Source organism: Bos javanicus, chromosome 10 (assembly GCF_032452875.1).
Source record: "Bos javanicus breed banteng chromosome 10, ARS-OSU_banteng_1.0, whole genome shotgun sequence".
Taxonomy (NCBI): domain Eukaryota; kingdom Metazoa; phylum Chordata; class Mammalia; order Artiodactyla; family Bovidae; genus Bos; species Bos javanicus.
Window position 1 is genome coordinate 80,937,310 of NC_083877.1, and position 18,782 is coordinate 80,956,091.

Consider the following 18,782-nt stretch of genomic DNA (forward strand, 5'->3'; position numbering starts at 1 on the left):
CGCACTTTGGAATCCTCTGTGTTCAGGGCCCAGTCCTGCTCTCGCTAGTTCTGTGACCCAGAGCGAGTCTCTGCTTCTGTAAGCCTCAGGTCCCTCACCTGTGCTATAATGACAGAGTTGGGTAATAGTGACATGGACCAGGTAGTGCCCAAAGCCTAAAATATTTACACTTTAAGATATTTGGCCCTTTATGGAGGAGGTTTGCCAACTTACCCCCAGCCCAGAACAAGCGATGCTCACTAAGAATGTGTATGAATGGAGTGGCTGTCAGAGTAAGAAGAAAGAAGGGACTGGGCAGAGCTAGGACGGACCTCAGAGGCTGTGCACTGGCCCAGGGTCGGGCTCACGGCAGCCCTGGGACCAGAGCCCCGCCCAGTGCCTGGCGCACCAGCACGCATGCTCTTCCCCGGCTCCGCTGGGGAGGCGTCCCGGCCTTCCATGGCCGTGTGAGGGCAGAGCTTCTGCCTTCGGCCTCTTTAGCTTCATCGGGCCATCCCTTGTACCCCACCACTTTCTTTTATGGGCTTCCCCCCACCCTCCCATTCCCCACCCCATTTTCCAGCTACCTACACCTTCCCAGCCTTCCATTCAGGGTCTGAAATCAATTATCAGGGACTGATGGTCCCAGACTGGCTGGATAAAGGGATTATTATTCTCCAGTATGGAAAAAATATAAGTCTGTAGTGTGGGCTCAGACCGGGATGGGAAAATTGGCTCTGTTGTTTTCTTTCCCTCCCCATCTGCAAAGAATCCTTCCTCCCCTGCCATCCCACCGCCTCCGCCCAGTCTTTTTATTCCCCATAAAACCTGTGTACTGGCGTGAGCAGGGTGCAGACAGGGGAAGGGGTTTCACCATTACTTCGTTCGAGTGCACCAAGTTGTGATATTTTTTCCTCTCTGGAGTGGTTTCTGGTGGAAGGAGGTGCCCACAGCTTGGCCTGAAACCCAGAGCACACCTGTACGGCCGAGCCTGCATGAGTGGTGTGTCAGGCAAGCTTGCCAAGAAACCAAGACTCTCAGATAATCTGAAGTCGAGGAAAGGCATTCAGGTCAGGAAAGGTCTCTTCCTGCATTTCTTACCTGTTCCTATAGCTGCTCTTAAACACCCATTCCAGAGGCATTATAATGAGATGCTTGTTACCCAGAGAGCTCTAGTAGATATGTTCATGTGTCCTGGCACAAACATGACTGCAAGAGTCTCACTGGGCAGAGGTCAGCAGGCGTCCTCTGGAGGTGATTGGTCTGCATAGTCTCTGGTTGTAAATACCACGAGCATGCCTAGTATTGGTCGTAATTGCTCAGGTTTAGAAGAAAAGCATCATGAAGAGGCACTTGAGAGTTCTGGGGTAAAGCTCTACGTAAAGTGATGTATGTCATGTCCCTAGTTCAGTTTTCTGTCCTGGTTTCTCTTATCTGCAGCCATCGATTTGGAGTTATAATGGAGATAGGGTTACAGAGGATTGGGTTCAGCTTGCCCCTTGGTCATATCTTTAGCAGAGACGGAGAGAGTTACTGAAAGTTCCCTTTTTCAGAGTGGCAAAAGGAAGCGTGTCTTACTCTTCATACCTGGGCACAGTCTGCAGGGGAAGACCAGGTCTAAAAAGAAGGCCTGTGCTCATGCTACCCAACTTGCCTTTCTTGGGCTGGAGAGGAATTAGCATCCCCGCTGTGTAGGAGCCTCTCCCAGGTCTCTTTGCTTGTGACTTTAAGAAACTTGCTGTATGTATGACCTCAGGTAAATCACTTGACCTCTTGGTGTCACCTATAAAACGGAAATACAACACTTGAGGATGTTAGGTGGGTGTTGTGTGGACTAATAAAAATGATTGGAAGGCGCTTGACATATAAAGTGCTCTGTGTAATTTTAAATAATAACAACAGCAGATTTGGTATGTGACCTCCTGTTGAGTCACTCTGGGCGGGAGGCTTCATGTGGATGACGTCCTCTTCTGTCTTTAAAAAACAAAACCGGAGAGACTTCCCAGGTGGTCTAATGGTCATGCTCCCAATGCAGGGGGCCTGGGTTCGACCCCTGGTCAGGGAACTAGATCCCGCATGCCACAACTAAAGATTCCTCATGCCACAACTAAGACCTGGAGCAGCCAAATAAAGTAAATAAATATTTAAAAAGCAAAACAAAACTGGAGATGTAGAGTCACTTCTTGGGTTGAGGATAAGGGGTTGGGAGGAAGTGTCAAATCTGACCAGTTAAGGAAGGATTGATTCCGTCCAGAATCCCTTTCGCCTTCCATGTTTGCATAGTTGGATGGTCCCAAGCCAGCTGCCTTGCTGACTTGTATAAAAAGCTTTTAATTTCCATTCTCTCCCTGTTCTGAGCAATTTTATTGAAAAAACTTAGTATTTTGTTTCTGATTTTTTTTCCGTTGCTGTGACACTTAATGGCTGTGTTCAAAATCACACAAGCACCTAAAGCAAGGAAGGCAGAGTGATAAAGCTAGGTGCTTAGTGTTCACTGAAGATGGAAAATGTTGAGAGCTCGACTCTCAGGGGGATGGTGTGGCTTTGGCCCTTAGCATCACTCTGGCAGAGAGATGTTGGCAGGTGGCCCTGGCTCACCTCACCGTCTCCGAAGGGACTTGGAGTCCGAGGTAACATACACTGAGCTGGGAAGAGAGGACAGGTAGGGAAGTGATGTGTACGGAGCATCATTTGCGTGTCAGGCTCCGTGGTATCACGTAAAAGCTCTCAGAATGCCCGTGATCTACATGGTCCTGTAACGATTTTACAAATGAGAAACTGAGGCCGAGGGAGTTTCGATAACTTGCACTGCTGAGGGAGTTTCAGTAACTTGCACTGCCGGTAAGCGGCAGACAGTTGTAGGTGGGGAAGCTGGCTGGGATTTGTACCCAGTCTGTCTGACTCTGTTGCCCATGCTCTTGCTGAGAACCACACTACCTCTGCTGAGTGGCCGGTTTCTCTGAGACCTGTTTCTTGTACTGCTCTCTGTTGGAGCGCTCAGATCAGCATCCTTCAGAGGATAACTTTGACAGAGGAAGAGAGACACCATCTGTTTTCCTTTCTGGATGAAAGATGCAGGAGTCATCTCTGGGTTACCCTGTCTGCCTCTGTGGTTGTCTCTGCTCTTTTCTGTAATGACCCGTGGTTGTTTGGGTCCCAGTTCAGGCACAGGGTTTGCCAAGGCAGTTCTATTTTTGGAAAGGAACAATAGGGACCACAGCAAATTGTTTGCTAAATGAAGTTCCCAAAACATCCGCAGAGCATCTTCCTGTCAGCTGCCAACCATGCTGAGGACGTGATGTAATCTCTCCATGGTGTAATTACCTGTGACTATAAAAAGACTTGGGGATTGTGGTAGGAGGCTGGGTGGGTCATTATAGAGCTGGCTGAACCCTGGCATCATGAAAAGACGTTGAGAAATTGCCCTCTGCTTGCTGATTGTTGTGCCATGATTAGAACACCGCCAGTGCATGGTATGAGCTTTGCACTGTGACTTCCGAACAAAACAAGCCACAAGTCTACCAGACTGAACACCTGAGTGACTCTCCTCTGGGTTAAAGCCTCATTAAACACACATTCCACCTCCCAAACAAAGGTGCCCCACTACTCTGGTCCTTAATTACAAGCTTACAGGTTATCCTTACCCACATCTTTCTGTAAAAGAGGGTCACAGGGTGCTAATAAAAAAAAAAAACTAGGTGAGTGCTCAGTCTTTAATTGTTCTAGGTAGGTTTGTAGATGAATTCTTTCACCACCTCTCACCGACTGGGAGATTCCTTTCTTCTTCATCACCCCAGCAGCACCTACGAGGGTGTGAGCAGTCCTCCCATTCCAGGTGGCTGATACTGGTGTAGCCAGCTGCCTGGACTGTGGCCAGATCAGGAGTGACCTTGGCCGCCGTGTGTTCAGCTTTGGAGCCTAGAGGAACGGCAGTGTTTAGCGACGACTGTTCCGCAGTGTGCTGTGACTAAGAGGGATGCCTGCTGCTGGGTCTCCCTGCCCTGTTTACCCAGCTCACCTTAAGCCAGCCTACGGTTTGAACTCTCCACGAAGAGAATGAGTACTGCCTCGGTGCCTCACTGCCTGCATTACCTTGGATAATCTTGCTGACCTCGTTGTCGGTATTTCGCTAGAATAGGGAAGACAGTAGATAATCTTACTTCATACAATTGTTGTGAGGATTAAATAAGATGGTACATATGAAGCACTTAGGACATTGATTGGCGTACAGAGAAGTAATTGCCAGGTGTGAGGACCAGACTCTAGCACCAGTTGATACCAGTCTGCACTTTTGACACCACAGCTGATTAGCTCTGTTGGAAGGTGCTCCTTGTTTCTTCCGTGTCTCTTGGATTCTTTTGGATTCAGTTTAGCGCAGCATCCTGAGTATATTTAGACACATACGGATGAGTTCTCCCCAGTTCGCATGCCCCTGATTCTCAAATGCCGCCTGTTGGCATCTCACACGTGAAGCCAAGCAGAAAAGAGCAGCGGTGGCCCTTTGCAGTGCTGGGGCTGAGAGTCAGCTGGGTCATCTCACAGTCAGTCCTTCCCTTCAGTGAAGCTGTCTTGTTGGCATCTCAGAGCCGGGATTCCCTCAAAGCTGCTGGTACTTTTGTTAGGTACATTGTTAGGAATGTCCAGAGGGTTTTTGAAACCTTAACAAAATGAGAATGCCAGAGGTCTGTTCTTTGATTTTTGGACTGTGCTGGGTCGTCGTTGTGGTACGTGGGCTTTCTCTAGTTGTGGCCCGCCTTGTTGCTTCTCTTGTTGCGGAGCACAGGCTCTGAGGAGTGCATGAGCTCTCTGGTTGTGGCAGTCAGGTTCAGTTGTGGCTCAGGGGCTTTAGTTGCCCACAGCATGTGGGAATCTTAGTTCCCTGACCAGGGATTGAATCTGTGTCCCTTGAATTACAGGGTGAATTCTCAGCCACTGGACCACCAGGGAAGTCCCCCAAGGGTCTCCTCTTTAAAGAGGTATTTCATCAGCACAGTGATATGAAAGAAGGGTTATATTCTACAGAATTTCTAAACACATCTAGGAGAATACAAGATAGAATTAAAAATTAAGAACTCTCTTCTCGTCTCTCCGTTTTGGTAGTGCTTTTGCCTCCTCCTCCTTTCCTTAGCTGTGTTTGACAGCATTCGCTTTTGTAAGAGTCTTTTTCCTACCCAGGTTCACTTGTTTCCCTAGAGACAAGGTTTTCCCCCTGTTTTAACTGCTTTAACTTGTTAGCTTTGCCAGTAGCCAAATCTTTTAAAAGTACAACTGTTTAATCATTCAGAATTCTGGGAAGTAGTGCAGAGAAGATAAACAGATTCTCCTCAAGGTTTATTCTTTGCACAGCGTTTTTTCTTCTCAAATTCACAAAAAGTATTTTAGCTGTTTAAGCCAAGGAGGGGAAATGTGTTTCAGGAAGTTATCGCCAAGAACTCCTGCAAGATTGTAAAATAATTTGGCTCTGGCCTTTGTTACTCTGAGTAGCCAGCGAGTGACACTTTATATAATACAAATGTCCTGACTATCAGTTCTTCACATTCAGTAGATACAGGTCTCCCTGGGAGAAGGCGGGACCTGTGTATTTATTATCACTGGCTTGAGTTCCAGCAGCTCAGCCTTGTTGACTCTGGCAGTGGGAGGCTTAAGAGAATGTCGTTGGGATTGTCATGCACCAGACAAGGACAAACAGGGCGTGGGCAGCCACCTGTCAATATTTGCCGAGCACCTATCTCGACACTTCGAGGTGCGGGGCCAACAGGAGAGGAGCCTTGGATGTTTCTGCTTCCCAGTTGGTCTCATTACTTTGGAGGCTAGATTGCAGAGGACCCAGTGCAGCCACACTCAGGCTCCTGATGACGATGCATGCTTGCTCCAGATTGCTCACTTATGGCCTATGAAGTTAGCTGGTGCCATCAGTGGATTGTGTGGCCCTCTGATTTGTCCCCATCACGCAGTGGAACTTAATCTTAGTTCATGTTCTTTCTTCTTGGCTTTATGAAAGTTTGCACATAAGCTCCTTGAAGTCAGGGACAATGTCCTTTGTACTTTGTTATAACCAGGCCAGGGATCGTCCCGGGGAGGTGGGGGTGGGAGGGGTCACTCCTGGTAGGCCTGTGCAGGGTCATGGTCCGTCCTGTGTGTGAGGACAGGCCCTGTGAGCAGCAGCAGCCTAATCAATGGTTCCCCGTAAGACTCTCTCCATCCTTCCTGGCAGTGGAGAAGGATGTGGAAGTGTCTTCATGCTTTAGAGGGTGAATGTAGGGGGGTGGGTCTTCTGAGAGGAAGGGAGTGGGGCTGGGCAGGCCGCCCAGACGAGTTCATCACCCAGTGTGTTAAATTTCAGCCTGAGCGAGAGTCTCTGAACCCAGTGAGGGTTCCCTTGGGTGACAAGGAGCAAGGAGAGGTAGGCTTTCATTACATGTGGGAGTGACGTCGTGTGCAGTAATGGATGTGCGAACCGTGCTGGCCCTAAACTTACCCTGACATTGGAGAGGGAGACGGCAGCTGGATGGATTTGGCTTCCCTTCCCCGTCCACAGCTCCTTCTACCTCTGTCCTTAAAGTCGAGGCTGAGGGGACTCCTTATTCCCCTTTCCCTGAGCACTAGAACATTCAAGCCTATCTTTACACTGTTCTTTCAGTGGCTAGATTTCCTGTAGCTAGAAGCCCGCTGTCTCCCCTCCCTCCCCTTCTCCCTTCACTTCATCCTTTAAGATTCAGTTCAAAGTCAGCTCCTCTGAGACAGCACCCATCCCCTTACTACTAAAATAAATAAGGTCTGAGGGAAGGAGAGTTAGGCTACATGTGTATTTGCTGAATGGTATAAGCAGGAGCTCTTGGTCTCAGCCCTTTCTCTTTGGAGGATGTCGGAGAGTTTTCCCTATGAACAGGATTCCGATTACGAGGGTCTTGACCACCTTTGATTATTGAAGGGACTAGACAGCTCATTAAGGCTTCTGGGGAATTCCTGCTTTGGGGAACCTGAACCCTTTGTCTGCAGATCATGATACACAAACCCCATGGACTTGTTCCAGACCCTAACACCCAGGGTTGCCATGGAACAGATTGGGTTTCGTGTTTTTGTAAGCGACATCAACTCATTTAGCAAGTGTGTGTTGATGATATAAGGCAGGCCGGGGTGGGGTGGGGCAGCTGAAGATAGGTAATGCCTTGGAGGACTTTCAGGAACTGGGTACTGGACTGGCTCTTGTTGGAAGTTGTCACATGTAGTCGGTCCTCATGGTCAGCCCGTGAGAGGCGGGTGGCTGCAGCCAGGAACAGGACTCTACACCAGAAGGAATGCAGGCGGGGCGGTTTAGACTCTGATATGTCCACTGTTTCTTGTTGAGCTCCCGCCAGGGTTGTGATGGTGCCGGCTCCAATTCTGTAAGATACTCCCTGTGGTCGCTATTGCTGCCCTGGAATACCCACAGGCAGGGCTCTGCTCACGTGCGGATGGTTGAAAGGCCTCTCTGAGGGAGAGGAGTCTACCTAAGACCTGAGGCAAATAGGGGAGACAGATGGCATAGTCAGGTTAAGAATGCAGTCTCTTGGGCTGGGTGGGCCGGTTGGAACCCTGGTTCTGCCGCTCGCGTGTTGTGTAATTTTTAAGACGTCTCTCAGTGTCCCTCAGTCTTGCTACATAATGACGTACATACCACGTGGGGTTATGGTGTGGCCGTCATCACTGTTGTCACGTGATGCCTCAGCCAGCCTGTCGGGGCCAGTCTGGAGGGAGGACAGGTAGAGAGAGAGAGAGAGAGTTTCGTGTCTGCGGGGCTCACTGGGCTATTCCTTCCTTTGGAACTTGCAGCATCACTTCTGTTGAAACTTTGGAAGTCTGGTATACTCTGTCCTCTAAACTCGTTTGCTGCTTTACCATACTGGTTGAGTGAGTGGTCTCTTCTATTTTCGTGGAGTATGTTTAGAAGCCAAGGTTTCAAAAAAGAAAAGAAGCATAGCCTTAGCCTAAGAGTTCAGAGGTTGGGCTGAGCATCACCAAAAGCACAGTTTGGGGGAAGTACCCAGAGGGGTAAGATGCTGCTGGTGGAGGCAAGTAGGTGCTCTTCCTAGCTGAGTTGTCAGAGCAGTAGAGGAGGGAGAGGGTGGAGGAATAAGCTTGGTGTTAAAGGTCAAAAGGTTAGAGAAAAAAACAAACACCAGTTAATGGATTAAGGGTTGAATGAGTCTAAACAAAGAAATGAGGAGGACTGGAAAAGGGTGTTGCTTTTGTACAAGTCCGTGGAGAAGATAGGGAGGAGAATGGACTCTTTGCCTGTGGGGACTGGAAGGGACTGGCTGAGTGAGGCCGCCCCTCCAGGCTGGTCCCTCATCCTCTGCGTCTGCCCAGCCAGCCCGTGGGAGGCCTGCCTGACAAGAATGACTTATTTCAGCCAGTCTGGTGCACTGCACGGGGTCCCACATCAGGAATTCCATGGGGAAGTTTCCTCATGCTTGAGAAGGGAAGGGAGAAGAGGGGAGGAGCGGCTGGCCATGGGCATGCAAGTGTATCCTAGACTGGTCAGCTGGTATCCGGCCAGTGCCTGGAGCTGTTGGGGTGAGGACTCTCCTGTGATTTGATGTGTCCAAGTACAGAGAACCGTCGTGCCTTCTAGTAGAGATGTGTTTCCGCTTTGGCCACCTGGGATGCAGTTCCTTGACCAGGGATCGAACCCCTGCCGTCTGCAGTGGAGGAACAGAGTCTTAACCCCTGAATCACCAGGGACGTCCCCGTGTCTCAAATTTCTTATGAGAGACCTTTAGCAGAGGAACCCGTTCTCCATGCTATTGCTCTCAGCACCTCCTTGTCAGGCACTTGAGAAGCTTTGTGGTCCCTCTTGTTCAGAATTCTGTTACTGGTAACAGAAAGCCCTGGCCCTGCAGGAATAATTAACATTATGAATGATAGGATTAGGTGAGTTAGTACATGTAAAAGTTCTGGGTAAACCATAAAAGTCTATTCCAGTGGAAAGGATTACTGTAATGCTTTTTTTTTTCCTTTAGAGAGCATCTCTTCTCTGAATAGCTCGAAGCACTTGGTTAACACTAACTGGTTAATCCTTCATCCATCCCTGGGCGGAAGGCTGGCTTTTAAATAGCTCACTTTGTATAGATCAAACTAAAGTTTCCAACAGAGCCCCAAATCTTGAATCTAAAGCCCAAATCTGTGGAGTCTAAAGCTTGGATCTCCCAAGTGTGAGACTGCCTCACTCCTGGGAACAAAGAAGGTGAGAGAAGAAATGGAGGGATCCTTTAAAAAATTTTTTTTAATTTCCACTGACGTAGTCATGTCAGACAAGGTGGCTGTAGTCAGGATTTTGAGAAGCCTAGAAATCTTCCTCTTGGAAAGACCCATGTTCCTCTTGGAAAGCCCCAGAGTCTTGTTGGGAGTGAGGGCCAGGCATCAGCTAGGGAAGCAGAAGGCTAAGCCAGGCACAAGCTAACCCTGGACACAGAGTTCTCTTTAGGCTGTGGTTAGCGGTACCTGAGGCTCCAGATTCTGCACCATAGTGCCAGCCCCACCCCCACCCTGGTACACCCCCATGGAAACCCACTTGCCACCCCAGCGTGTCCCAGGATGTGTCAGGGCACGCATTGCTGGTGCCTGTTGCCTTCTGCAGGTCCCATGGCAAGGCCCCAGGGAGGTGGGATCAGGTACCTCCCTGAGTGTCTGGCCTAGGGCAGTTTTCCTGCAGAACAAATACTGCAGCCTCCACTGGGTAGGATGGCATCTGGGCAGATCAGAGTCATGACAGCTCTCTAGTCAGGAAGAGGCCTGGGCTCTTTGACTCACCATTGTCCCTTCTGACGTCTAGTCTCAGCAGTGTAGAGCTGGCGAAGGGAGGTTTTGTTTTGTTTTCATTGCTAGGTAAGGTCCTCCAGGACCATCCAGATGTTTCTTCCCAAGCTCGTGCTTTCCAGCCTCTGGTCACAGCTTCAAGGGCAGTTTGTGTACTTTCTTGTACAAGGTCTTGAACCTAGAAGCAGGGGAAGACAGGCTGAGTTGGAAAGTTCCTCCTTCCTCCAGTGGCAGCTCCGTGGGCTCCTAGCTTGAAGTTCAGGTCATTCAACTGTGCCAGCTAAGAGTCACCGGCTTGTGAGAGAAGCAGCCAGCTGACCCTTATAGATTATATGAACAATTGGGTCTCAAACTTGAGTGTGTGTTCGAATCCTCTGAGGGCCTGGGTTGCTAGGCCTCACCTCCAGAGTTTCTGATTCGTCAGGTCTCAGGTAAGGCCTGACAGTCTGTGTTTCTACTAAGTTCTTACGGACTGCTGCTGATGGTCTGGGGACCACACTCTGAGAACCACCAGTTTGCACTTGGGCTAAAAAAGCCCACTTGACCTTTCCAGAGCAAATTTGATAAGATGTGAACAGAGAGTTGGAGACGTCACAAACTGCTGGGGATAGAGGAAGGTCAGAAATAGGATGCTGCAGGTGGATCAGCCTAACTTAAAAACTGAGAAGAGGTTAAATGATTAAAGAAGGTGCTGGCTGGGCTCTTACCTTCACCAGTCCAGTTCTGGTCCTTTCCAGCTATCCGACAGAGGGAGGGGCCAGGCCTGGGGAGCCCCAGCGGCATCACTTTGGGCATCTCCTCCCTCCACTTCCTATTCTGCCCTTTTAAGCAGTGGTGAGCTCTGGAAGTTTGTGTTTTAAGTCTTTCCACAGCTTGAGGTCCATGGTACGGAGAGCAGGGTGCTGAGCTGGGGTCCCACGGATCAGCCTGTGCGCCACCTCTCAAGAGCAATAACTGAAGGCCCCTCACTTTGCTCAGGGGCAAGCGCTCTCCAGGGTCCTTTGAGCTTGGATACCCAGCATTCTTTTCTCCTTTTTTGGTTGTGCTGGGTCTCCATTGCTTACGTGTGGGCTTTCTCCATCTGCACAGAGCTGAGGCTACTCTCTAGTTGCAGTGCGTGGGCTGCTCACTGTGGTGGCTTCTCTGGTTGCAGAGCATAGGCTCTAAGCACACGGGCTTCAATAATTGCAGCGCGTGGATTTAGTTGCTCTGCTGCATGTGGATCTTCATGGACCAGGGATTGAACCTGTGTTCCCTGCTTTGGAAGACGGATTCTTACCCACTGTACCACCAGGGAAATCCTACCTGGCATTCTTCAATGCCTTCTCTGATGGCTTCCTCAGCAGGGTCAGGAACTTCCGCTTGCTTGTTAACTTGGTTTTTTTTTTTTTTTTTTTTTTATTCTTTAGTTTGTGTGAAAACTTCTGTTGATATTGAACCAGAATCCCATTGAGGGACTGACTGTCTGAAAGTGAAACCAGAGAAGTTCGGAAATTAGAGTAACTTTACTTTTTAGAGTCTCTGGCCTGTACAGTTACGCTGTCCCATAAAACTGTCCACAGAGGGCTGACTTCGCATCATTGTCAGGTGCTGCTCCCTGTACCCCAGGACGTCACACTCATTGCCAGCAGTGTTTCTGGATATCTGAGTTCTCATTTCCAGGTGCCCGGAGATGTTGGCCTCCCTTCTGCACTGCCCAGCACAGTGCTCATGGGAGGCCCCTGGAAGTATTAGCTGGTGTATGGAATAGAGGGATGCACCCATGCGCCTCCTTTCCTTTGATTTCTCCCTTCTTACGTTGTGTTCATTGCCCTCCTTTGCCCTCCTCTCTCTCCTCCCTCTCTGCTCGCTTTACCCACTCTGTGTTCTGGCACAGCTGGCCATCAGTGTCTGTGCACTGTGCGTGGAGGGGTTGGGGTGTGCCTGGGGAGTTCCCAGGGGTCCTACCCTAGCCATCTCTGTGAGGAGCACATCCAGGCTCCCTGGTCTTTCCCCTGTTCCCTTCTCTCTTATGCCCACTTTGTGGTAGCTGTGAGTTACAGAATGTTTTCACCATCCTAGGAGAGGTTGCCACTCTTCAGATTGAGTTGGACCCCGTTTGCAGTCTTTATTTCCTGCCCGCTGTATTGGCAAGCTGAAGGACTCCTGGCCTGGAGAAAATTAGCATGTCCTGCCTCAGAACCATCGTCTGGCCCGTCTCCCCAGCCTCTGTCTTGGCTGACTGTCACTTAGGCGCTCTGATCCTGCCTGGGTGGCTTTCAGGCAGCTCAAGCAGTGACTAGCCTGAGGTCTCCCTGGAAACAGGGGAAGATTGAGGCTGATTTAACTCATTTTAAGTGAAATCACCAGCCTTTTGATGATGATTCCATTAATTTCCTCCCTTCTGAACACGCTCATGCTAGCAGTAATTGGAAATCCTGACTCTGTTTCTCATTTCCCCCCACTCCTCTGCTTTAATCTGAGGCAGCTGGATACTGCACTCTGCTTTTTCATTTACTGGAAGAGCAGTTTGAGGATGATTTTAATGACCAGCTTTGACAGTACTTCCAGAAGCCGAGACTGTTGCTGCTCTTCAGTTCACACCCACTTGGGGGCCTCTGGCTCACTTACCTTGCTCCTATGAAACTCTGCTTTGTTCTTGGTATGCAGGTGGGAAGGGGGCTGTGTGAGAAGGGGCCCCAGGGGGAGAGGGCCCTGGGGCTCTCTTGTCCCAGGTAGTGTGTGCAAGCTTTTCATCACTCAACATTTGCAGACCTACGAGGTGTGCCAGGCACGGTCTAGTTACTGAGCGTTTCCCTGCCCCCTCTTCCCTGCCCTGGTGGAAGCACAGAGGCCTGAGCCCGTGAGGTTCCAGCAGAGCTTGTGACTAACCACAGACCTTGGGAATTGTCTCCAAGGCTTTCTCTGTGTGTTTGTATGATAGCGATGCCTGTTTCAGTTTTTACTTTCTTGGCTCTAAAGAGAAATAAATAATATGAACCACCTCCCAAGATCAGAGAAATAATGGTTGCTTGCTGCTGTTGGCAGTTGACAACTTTCTTGGGTATCATGTCACACTGGTGTCCTCGCAGTGACTTACCACAGCCAGGAAAGGATAAAGCTGGTTTTGAACCCAGGTCCTCCCATTGCAAGTGAAATGCTCTTTGTACTACATTGTGTTCGTGTGTGTGTGTTTAACACTGACTTTCCAATGTCATTGTCTTTAGCAGATCAACCACATAAGTGTTAAACTGTTACGTATGCACTGGGCCTTCTGCCAGAAGCTGAAGTCCTCACAGTCTAATTGGGGGAAAAGATAAGATAGAATGCATCTTCATTCCCTTGAGCAGTTCAGGTACTGAGTGCCATTAGAAGGAAGAGAATTAAGCCTGACATCATCCAGGAAGGCTTCCAGAGAGCTGAGACTTAACGCTGGGCCTGGTGGGAAGGCAGGATCCAAACCAAGGAGAGCTGGAAAGGAGAGTTTGGCATTTGGCCGCCTAAGATTCTGGGATACAGAAATGGTGATGAGATTTTAGTTCTTCATCAGACTGAGAAAACTAACATCCTCTGGGTGATGCTTTCCCAGCTTCCCTGTGCTTTTAAAATCAGGTTCACACACCCCATGCCCACAAAGAACCATTCAGTTTGTCTGGAGTGCAGCCCAGCAATCTGCATAAAAGTTTTTTTAAAATAACATCAAACAATCTCCCCTCCTTTCAGTTCTCTTTCCTGAACAGAAGAAAACAAGGGTGCAGGTTTCATTTGTTCCAGAGGCAGAAGCTATTTAACACACTGTTTCAGGTGGTGAGGTTGGCCACACTTTGAGAAACATTGTACCCTAAGCAAATGCCCTCTCAGCTGCAGGAAGCGTTAGGGGTTAAGAATCTGGGTTTTGACACCATAGGAGCCCCACTCCTGAGGACTAAGTGTTTAGGATAACTAAGGGGGAAGGGGAGACATGGTATTAACTGATGTAAGTTTAAGGTGATTCTGATAGCCACTGGGTCAGTCGGGGTGCTCTCATGAAGGCAGGTAGGTGGTGGGGGCATTGAGGCCGAGGACCTTTAAACTGGTCATGCTTGGGAGTTAACTGCATGTGCCTCTGACTCTTAAGAAAAGTGTTTTTATAGATGCTGTGTGGTAGCTTAGTTTCAGATGGATGTTGGGGGTAGAAGCAGTCAGGGATCAGTCAGTGGGTGGGTGGAAGCTGGTCTGGGATTCAGGATCGTTTACATTGAGAGCCCTGGAAAAGGTAACGCTGTGTCTTCCATAGGAGTTGGCAGTCTTGGTGAATCTTATGATTTTTCTGTCAGTATTTTGGCACCAGATAGGACCTGGGGTGGCTGTGAAGATTAGAAAACTTACCAAGTTACTAAACACTCTGTTAGGAATTAACATGTCTTGGGATTTCCTTGATGGTCCAGTGGTTAAGACTCTGTGCTTCCATTGCAGGGGGCCTGGGTTCCATCTTTGGTTGGGCAGCTAAGATCCCACATGCCTAGGGGTATGGCCCAAAAGAATGATATGTCTTAGTTTGGGGGTGTTGTAAAATACCTATAGTAAATGTGTGATATATTTCAACTAATAGCCACTTTAAATCTGTTATCCCATTCTTAGTCAATGAAAATTTTCAAATACTAAAAAAATACAGGGACTAATACACCTGGATGTTTGCCCCCACATTTCATATTTTGCCTCATTTGCTTCATATGTTTTTCTGCAGAGATATAGCCAGTATCCTAAATCAATATGTATCCTTCTAACCATGCCTCTTGTATTTTTACATACTTACATGTGCATTTACATCTAGTTTTTTAAAGGGCCCTCAATCTGTGGAAGTCTGATTTCATTTGTTTTTTTGCGTTTTGTATATTACAAGTTTTACATACTTACTCATGCATTCCTAAGTGATACAGAATATTGTTTTGTGTTTTAAAGTGGGTGTAATCTTCTGTAGCTTCCTTTTTTCACTCAACATTGTTCTTGAGGTTTAGCTAAGTTGATAAATTTGTTTTACCTAGGGTATAGCATTCCATTTTTAGTTGGAATTCTGGTATACTGTTAATATACCAGAATATTTGTAACCACTCTGTCATTAATGGACATATAGGTGACAAGTTTTTCATTGTTAAAAACAATACTGCAAGGAACATCCTTGTACATGTGTCCACGGTTTCTCTGACATACACACCTAGCGATAGAGTTGCTGGATTGTTAGAAGTATTCAACTTTCTGTGTATTACCAGGTAGCTTTCCAAAGTAGTTGTTTGAGTTTTCACCACTAGTGATGCATATGAAAATTCATAGTTCTGCCCTGGTGGCTCAGATGATAAGGAATCCACACGCAGTGCTGGAGACCTGGGTTCAGTCCCTGGGTTGGCAAGAGCTGCTGGAGGAGGGCATGGCAACCCACTTCAGTATTCTTGGCTGGAGAATCCCATGGACAGGGGAGCCTGGCAGGCTACAGTCCATGGGGTTGCAAAGAGTCAGACACAACTGTGTGACTAAGCACAGCACCATATGTTTTGCAACAGCTAGTATTGTTAGATATTAATTTTTGCCAATCTGATGGATATAAAATGGAATCTCTTGAGTTTTATATTTCTTTGACTGTCTTCTAGTTTGCAGATTATTTTAACTTTTATCTATGGCAGTGGTTCTGAAGGGTCATTGGGGTCTTTTCAGGTGATTGACAAGGTTAAAACAGTTTTCGCATTACTACTAAGATACTGTTTGCCTTTTTTGCACTCATTCTTTCACAGGTGTGTAGTGGAGTTTCAGAGACTTACATGATATGTCTTGATACAATCACTGTGATTTTATTATTTTTAAATGAATTTGTAAATTAGTAATAAAAACTAGTTTTATTTTCAACAATGGTGTGTGTTGACAGGTGTGTGTTGACAACTTTGAGGATTCTCAATAATTTTTGATAGTGTAAGGGGGACTTGAGAACAAAGAGTTGAGAACCACTGCTCCTTTATTCATAATTTTTTCTTTCTGAAATGTGTTTTCTTTGACTTTCTTAAGAAATCCTCTTCAAATTTCATAAAAGATGGGCTCATATTTTCTTCTAGAAGTTTTTTTTTTTTTTTCAATTTCTTTCTTTCTTTATGGCTGCCCTAGGTCTTCCTTGCTGAGCACAGGCCTTCTCTAGTTGCGGAAAGCGGGGGCTCCTCTAGCTGCGGTGCACGGGCTTCTCTCGCTGTGGAGCAGGGGCTCTAGGGTGGGGCCTCCGTAGTTGTGGCCCACAGGCTTAGTTGCCCCGCAGCGTGTGAAATCTTCCGGGACCACGGGGATTAAACTGGCGTCTGCTTCTTTGGCAGGTGGATTCACCACTGGACCACCACAGAAGTCTTTCTTCTGGAAGTTTACTAGTGTACTTTTGTGGGTGCTGTCTGCCGTTTCCCAGGCCCTTCAGCCACTTAATTTTATACCTTCTCAGAACATTTGTAGAGCCTTAATAGAACATTTTCCATGCCTTTTTTATAGCAGAATTTTTTTGAGCTTTTTGGGGTGAGGGGAGCAGTGTGGATGGAAGGATAGGCAGGGATTTAGTCACCTTTCCCAGATCCTTTGTTTAAGAGGGTCCCAGCATTCTGCAGTTTATTGCTGTGTCTCCTTGAGATGCTGGTGCACTCTGATTTTGGATCCTTGTGTTTATTAGTTCATCACAACTTGCTGTCCAAGGACCAGAACTCACCAGTGACAGGGATTCTGGAAGCGCCTACCCTCTCTAAAGCCCCCATTTTCCACTGGACGTTTGAGTTCCTTTTAGAGAAGGAACCAGGAAGCTCTCTTTTTCCTGGTTGTGTCCGGGCGGGCTGGCTGGGCAGGGGGGTGGGGGCAGTGTGCAGGCAGGCAGCTGCCAGGTTAACTACAGTTGGGGGCATAAATGGTAGCCCCCTTTAAGGGGAAAAAAAAAAAAAAGTACTGCTAACATCCAAGGCCTCACCTTTCACTAGACTCTTAACTGGTTTCTCTGTTCCCAGTATATTCCTTACCTCCCTCCCCTCAAATCTGTCTTCTACCCTGCAGGCAGCATAACTCAAAGTCTCAGACTTAAGCCAGAAAGAAAAACACCAATACAGTATACTAATGCATATATATGGAATTTAGAAAGATGGTAACAATAACCCTGTATACGAGACAGCAAAAGAGACACTGATGTATAGAACAGTCTTTTGGACTCTGTGGGAGAGGGAGAGGGTGAGATGATTTGGGAGAATGGCATTGAAATATGTATAATATCATATATGAAACGAGTCGCCAGTCCAGGTTCGATGCACGATACTGGATGCTTGGGGCTGGTGCACTGGGATGACCCAGAGGGATGGTATGGGGAGGGAGGAGGGAGGAGGGTTCAGGATGGGGAACACGTGTATGCCTGTGGTGGATTCATTTTGATATATGGCAGAACCAATACAATATTGTAAAGTTTAAAAAAAAAAAAATCTCAGACTTAGCATGATTCTTCTCCCCTTAAAACAAAAACAAACTCAAAGCTTGCTGTGAGGCTGCTGTTAAGGTCTGTACCCTCACCTGTGCAATCTCTCCAGCCACTTCCCTAGCCTATGCTCCGTCCAGGAAACGCCACCGGGCGTTTATTCCCATGACACACCATCAGATGTGCCCCCAGTGCCTCGCTGATGCTGTTCCCTCCACCTCAGATGCTGCTTTGATTGCCGATCTTTTCAGTAAAGCGACACCGTAAATTATATTATTTACCCCTTAGTTATGTTCTAGAGGTGTTTGTATGTGCCCCATGTGTCAGGGGAGAGCTTGTTTGACTCTTAGCCAGGCCCCACAAAACTCAAATACAGATTCTAAGAAGATGATCCCTTTCATCTTTCATCCCTACTAACTCCGCCTTTCCAATTAAAATGAAGACTTGGAGTTGACCTCTTTTTAGTCTTTGTTTCACTTGTGGCTTTTCTGGGGGACAGCTGCTCCATCTCCTTCCCTTCCCGCAAGTTCCTTCCCCATAAATTGTTTACTGCGTTGACTCCTGTCACTTTGCACTCCGGTTCTTTAGTAACCGCAAGCGAAGGGGATTTCTTTTTTGTGGTTAAGGAGCTGATGTAGACATCCTAATAAATTGTCTTCCAGCATGTCTTACTTGCAAGGGCGGGAATGTGCTGAACAGACAAACGAAAGCACCTGGTCCCCCACAGTTACTGCTCGTTTTGAAAAAAATAATAAACTGACATTTATTTCAAATTGACTAGCGTATTTTGAAAGTGATGCATGAGTTGTATGTATGCGATAACGCTGCCAGCAGAAAGGCGCTGCTCAGGGAAGGAATTCTGGATGGTGTTGTGTTTCCCATTTAGCCACACCCAGACTCCTGCTTCCCCTTCAGCAGCTTAAAAAAAGAAAATTCCACAAACTCTGGAAATCTGTTAAAGATGCAGACTAGGTAGATTAACTTCTTTTCTGAAAGAGCTTTGTAGCAGGAATCCACATGGTTCTAGAGAAACGGGGCTCCCACATGAACTCCTGCAGGCCTGTGTGCTTGCTGTAGGAGGTTGGGGTGGGGACCTAAGAAGGGGCTGCAAGTCAGAGACTCTGAGCTTGCAGGAGCCTTCTTCACATCATTATTGTGTCTGAAAGACATGACTTTCTTTGACAGCTTGTTTAATGGCCCTTTCATTGGTTCTTGAGAATGGTCACTAGGTAGATTGGGAGAGTAAGAAGCAGAAGGGGACAAGTTATTCTTTGCTCTGTTGCTGATAAGGGCAAAGCTAGGATTGATCTGTTGCACGCTGCCTCCTGGTTCATGCAAACAGGCCATATGGGCATGAATTCTCAAGTTCAGGGAGAAGGGGCTTATGCCAAAGTGAGGTCTGAACACATAGATGCTGGTTACTGGGTATGAATACATTAGGCCTTTATATGGACATGGACCTGAGTGGTTTCCTTTGCAGGTGATGCTTTTCTTTCTTCTTATTTGAAAAGTACTGCTAATGTTGCTGTACTGTTTGATTAGCAGTAGTTATAAAGATGAAAGATGAGGAGTAGTT

The 18,782-nt window shown here is 47.6% G+C and overlaps 1 protein-coding gene across 12 annotated transcripts in view; it reads left to right on the plus strand.

The window, feature by feature from the left end:
- Positions 1-18,782, plus strand: part of SUSD6 (sushi domain containing 6) — a 102,850-nt gene that overhangs the window by 43,655 nt on the left and 40,413 nt on the right. The gene's annotated exons all lie outside the window — the stretch shown is intronic.